This window comes from Botryllus schlosseri, chromosome 1, assembly GCF_051294905.1.
Source record: "Botryllus schlosseri isolate E-star chromosome 1, Bs_hap1, whole genome shotgun sequence".
Classification (NCBI taxonomy): Eukaryota; Metazoa; Chordata; class Ascidiacea; order Stolidobranchia; family Styelidae; genus Botryllus; species Botryllus schlosseri.
This window is the reverse complement of record NC_137236.1, coordinates 18001610-18007866: the sequence shown is the minus strand read 5'-3', so window position 1 is coordinate 18007866 and position 6257 is coordinate 18001610.

Below are 6257 nucleotides of genomic sequence, written 5' to 3'. Positions count from 1 at the left end.
GAGGAAACTTTTCACTTTTGTATTCAAAGAGCTTCTTGGAGGTACAGAGCTTCAATATACGAATGAATAGTCAATAGTGTATTCATATTGAAATAAACCCGTTGTGTATTTGAATGATGTCGAACAAGTAGGCCAGATTGCTGAATCGATACATTTTTCACCCATTTATCCAAATATGCAAGGAATAAATCGTAGTTAATGAATGCATTTTACCGACAGCAATGTCGCCTAAAAGTCATTTCTCGTCGATAATGAGAAAGACAATGTGGATTTGAGAATAGCATTGCTATACAGGCGCCGCCATGACTGATTCTCTCTGATCAATCAAAACACCGTGCAATCTTTAATTAAGATTTCAAGGCGCCCGATAAGTCCGATACTACAAATTTACATCAGGTTTGAGCAGGTGACGAGATAGCGTCGTTCTTCAACTGCGTGGCCTAATTAATCTCGATATTGAATTCATGTGGCCTGCGTCCTATACGAAATTTGAAAAGGGACCTGCGGCTCGTTTTGAGTTGGCGACCCCTGGCATAAGCGGTGTCTTACAAAAGCCTAGAAGTGTGCCAAGCTACAAGTCAGGGGTTACGGAATAAAAAATAAGAAATATCAGCCTGGTGTTAATGACCAGTGTAGTCGACAAACACCACGATTACCACAAACGATATTAGGGTTGAGTACATCGTAGATGCCGATAATGCAAGTCTTCTCGCTTTGACGTACTTACGCGTAAGCTCCACTCTCGCACGCTGCGCATAGTGCGCACACACGTATATAATAACATACAGTCACTAAAATTTGACCTATTAAGCAAGTAGTGCGGAATCTCAGCAGAATGGGGCCGCGGGCAACATTATCATGTAAGACGAAAAACAGTCCGTGGCCGGACAAATTCCCTTCGCAGGCCGGATCCGGAACGCGGGCCGTATGTTGCCCGCCCCTGATATAAGGTGAATGTCAGGTCTGCAGGACGAATAGCCTGAGGAAGTGTCTATTCGTTCCTTACCAGACGAATAGACACTTATTGTTAACTATTTCATCATGTCAATGCACCACAAGACTGCGATACAATGAAAGACAGGAAGGTGTCGAAATGACTTGGAGTAGTCTTCGAAATCAGACACCCAACTGACCTATATAGACGATGTAAAAACGAAGCATGCACATTGTATACTGAGTGAAAGAAACAGAAGGTAATATTTACGTGTAATATTATGTGTTTCCCTTATGATCTATATTCCAATGCACAATGCGGTGTCACAGTCGATGGTTACAATTTAGAGTTTACTTAATTCCCATGGACATGTAGAAGCCTTATCATGTAGGCTATGAACAATTGAACATGAAATAGGAAGGGGGTGACATTATTCACTCTCATCAAGGTACTCATGTCTAACAAAGTTTGAGAAACACTGGACTAGGCCTTCGTCGACCCGCTTGGACTCGGACTTGACTCGGCTGTGAATTGGAAATGACTAGACTTTAATCGATCAAAATTTTCAAAACTATGATTGACTTGTGACTCGGAACGTTGTGACTTGATTACAAGTCTACATTGCGTCTTGAGTACCGCGTTTTACATTGTGTTCTTGAGCGGATATTAATATTGGTACCCCCAACGACCTATGTTAGTCACCGCTATTACGATTCGTAGTTCCGGTTTGAGACCGTGGTCGGTTCTTTCTGTATCCTCCTACAGATTATATCGCCTTGTGTCTTGTCTTCCACATTGTGCACTGTGCGTTTTGAGCGGATAGAACTATTAGTACCTCCGATGACCGTTTTTGTAGACGCGGCCATCACCATTTGCGGATGTATAAGTTCGGTTCGTATGAACTGTAATTTCGGTGTATCTATCTGTTCTGTTATGTTCGTAAATCTGAGTAGTAGTAGGCGCTAATTTGCAACTTCTGAAATTTCCAGGTGGTATGGTCGACCAATAATTATGATCGGTGGAGAGACAGATATCGCAGGCGACGGATATATATAGCAATTATTTGGTTCGATTCGGCACGAAGAAGAGCGGCGTTTTTTAGAATGGTTAAATCTCAAATTGATTGTGCCATCAAGAGAGATCTTTGTTAGAATAGGTAAATCTCAAATTGATCGTGCTATCAAGAGAGATGTTTCTTGGAATAGGTATATTCTGATATGTAGTATGAGTCATTAAGAAGTTCCCAAAGAATTATATTTTTCAAACCAATTGGAAGGCCACTGTTTAGCCTGTGGGATTCAGTGAATCTCGAAAGGTTATAGGAACAACTGCCGTGGTCCTTGGCAATGGTGACCGTACACAATGTTCGGAAACTCACTTCCAATATCGACCAATCTGTTTCAAATCTCGTCTACCCAGAAAAATCAAACAGTAGCTCAGCGAAGGCTTTCATATCATACGGACGGCTTAGGTTTACCTACGTAAATACGCCTTTCAATGTTTTATTAAGTCAATATTTGATACCCCGCAACAACCACACCAATGATGATGCATTTGTTTCCCCGACCAATATTTCACTATGCTACGAAAATGCTGAAAATGTCAATCAATCGGGAACCATTCTTTAGCGAGTGGTTCTCAAACTAGAAAGAGTGAAAGCATCTGAAGGGGCACGAAGCTGCGGTCAACTGAAACTATTTTGGCGCCACTCGCGATTTACCTCCAATACGTAGTTACTGCTCTGTCTATAGTCCTAGTTTCATATTTGAGAATTCTCTCATCAACAGTCATAGCATTCCATGCCATACAACTATCCGTTGGGATTGCTAGCACTCTGATTGTATTTTGTAATATGACGATAAAGGGGGTGCGAAAATTATCACTATCATAAAGGAGGGCGAGTCTAATAACGTTTGAGAACCACTGATCTTGCGATAGATAAAGTCACATTTATCAATATATTTAGCTTCGAAGGGTTTTATACTTTTAATAGTTTTCAAATCTTAACTAAACCATGATTTCGGCACCAACCCTTAAACTTAAATTTGCGTCAAAAATTGATCCGAAATTACTAACTTACTTAAAAATGTGCAAGCCATATTTACCGATATGTTACAGTGGAAATGATCATCTACCTCAAATTATTGACCAAATGATGTATCAATCATACTCCGCCGAATTTACATGTATACTTATGCCAGCTTACCAGTATAGCAAAATCGTCCAAAGACTTGGAACGATGGCGCCGTCGTCCGCGCATCTTAATCATTCGCTTTTTCGTGCAGGACAATGCTTGCTTCGCATACTAGCGTCGCATCATATTTATTTCCTCCCTCCACAAACAATCCAGATCCCCGAGTGAAATATTTCAGTCAGTCAGTCAGAATGATCCAATGAGTGCAGATCACTTCCTTGTTTGGTGAGACCATGTTAGCAGTATCAGACTTTATTTCATAGGACGAGAAAGTTGTTGTTCAAGAGGGTCCGCCATCCGCATGAGTTTTTCGAGGGTTAATTATTCATGTCCGAGAATGAGCAATCTAATTCCAGATGAATGCAGGCCGGCAATTAGGCATATCGTACACCTTCGGCCTTATGTACGTCTGTAGTAATATAGACAACTGAATGTAAAAATGTTTATGCCGACACTGTACTCCTCTTGAAAGAAAGTCATTCTACAGTAGATGGTGTCAATAGTATCTGAAAAAGTTGTAGTGACCTTTCGAGGAAAGCATGTACAAATCTGCTCGATCGATTTCTAGGATTATATGAACGAAAATTAGGCTATACAATCAACTATAAGCAAACAAGTACAGATATACTCAACTGAGGTAATGAACAGAATCCACACAGCGAAGTAAACCAATGCAGTAACAAGCACCTGACAGCAAGTGTCTTCAGTAATCATCACATTCCTACAATGACATTTTGACCCACGTATTTTGAAAGGTTTCGGTTGCTAAACATCTTAATTTTAATTAGCCTAAATGTGTGATTTTATGCTGGCAACTCCTGTAATATCATTAACTTCAGTTGTGTACTTGAAACATCTGTTTCGTGCGTGGGTTTGGTAGATTCGTCCTCTATAGATATGCAGTTAGTTATTAGTCTTTCATACCTTCAGTCACAACTCATTCATAGTAAGTTGTTCAAAGCAATCCAAGCAGCGAAAAGTTGAAGATGATTGCTTTGCATTCAAAAAAGATACGACTGAAAAAGTATTTCTGTTTTGGCGTGTGGAGGTAATGCGAAATATATGATTTGTCTTATAATGGATCCGTTGCCGCAATATGAAACGCCACCTTCTCCGGACATCCTACTAGTTATAGGCACAATTTATCAAATGATTAGCAGCTCAATAAAGTAACCGAATCAATAAAATCTCTGAGACATCAGTAAATTATGTTGATGTCGTACTCAGAAAAGAACGCTAAGAAGGCAAGTTTTGCACAGTAGCACAGTAAGCTATTTGCTAAAGCGTATTTGAAGGCAACATATGGCTATGAAGCTGTGTACCTTGTCTATCTTGCAGTACGAAAAGTAGAGTCAGCAAATATACAGGTAGATCGCTGCTCACGGATTCAAATTTCCCCCTGTTCTTAGAATCGGCGCAACCGACTATCATTCATAATTCTGACAAATTGCTTAATGAGAGTGACTAGCCTATAAATTCCCGTTAACGTTTGTGACGCGTGGTGTACGTTATCATTTAGTGCTATCACTTCAATGAAATGTAGGGTTGGAATTAGGAATATGACGTCACGTGACGTCATGAGGTTCAGGCTCGCGTTCACACAGAACCTTTCAAAAGGGTTTGCGTTCACACGAACCTGAACCTTTCAGAGGTTCACACCATCACTAATTTCATCGATAACACCTGGTATTGAAAATCCGCGCTGAGGACTATTATTATAATACCTGATGTGGGCGATATCTTCAAATACTGGATTGATATTATATTTTGCTTTGCACCACATGTCGCATGTTGACAGTCGCGCATCCTGTATAATATATAGTGTATGTGGGTAGTGGCTAAACTGCTGAATAGATTATGCACCGTTTAATTTCCTGAATAGGAATATTCAATAAATCACGTGCCTCTTGGGAAACGATTTAGCGATTGTTTACGTACCGAATCACGTCGTGGAATGCCGTCGATCTTTATTTGATGTAAGCCCACTCGGTGTACTGGATGCGTGCGAAATGTTACGTCTTAAATTCCAACAAAATATGAGTGGATAATAATGAGATTTGCGCACTGATTCAGAGAGGACATATACATTTTTGGTTTCTGGGTCAGGCTACTATCTCCCTCTTCGTGACGTTTGATTCATTCGTATCGGCATCGGTATTAGCTTGATCTGGATATAGACCTGCCGTGTGGCTTGTTACGTCCTCGTTGACCCACTCATACACTATGGGAATAGAATCAGAACGACAAGCATATACAATCGGCTCATTTAGTTACCTTGGATATATGTCATAGAACAAGGCAGAAATCAGTTCTGGTCACACATTCCTAAATAGTCATAGAATGTAGTGTTTCTGATTGGTCTACCGCTATGCAGGAAACAATGCTGGTAGACCATTGTTTCATGGATATGCATCCGCGGTCCGAATTGAGTATATAAACAACCACGCCGTTTCTGTGATATTCTGTGTATTTACTTCCCTTTGAAAACTGTGATTATCTTTAGACAAAAGATCGTTTTTAGACGGTACAGTCGGAAATAAACACCACCAGCGTCGTCTGTTGTCACATGGCTGAATCTAACAGCATGTACGTGATTTCTGCGTGTACAACGAGAGATGTAATATTCCCATTCCTGTCAGCATCGCGTGGTATACTGTAAAGTAGGGATGTTGTGAAGGTGAGGTTCAAGTTCGCGTTCTGTGTGTGAACCTCAGAAAGTTACAGGCTCGCGTGCACAAACGCACCTTGGTAGGTTATCCACTGTTGACCTTTTTCTACCATTTTCCGCATCTTTGGCGTTGTTGTCTAATGTGAAAAAAACCAGCAAGCGTGCGGGATCCATCTTTATTTGATATGTTTATAGCATCATAAAAACAAAGCTGCGTGATTAGGGTGTTGGTGTTGGCTACTGTATAACTTCTTTATTGGATAATATCGGTATCAAAACCAGTTTTACAATCTGCTCAATATCAATGTCGCAATAGTCAGACGCCGAGCACATTGTCCGGTCTGGCCTCGAACGTTAAGGCGTAAGCTTGTATTCCCTTGCAAATCCTCTTCGAAATTGTCGGCAAAGCGCCGGAAGACATTGATTTCATAGGATTATTATAGCTTTTGATTGCCTTAGTT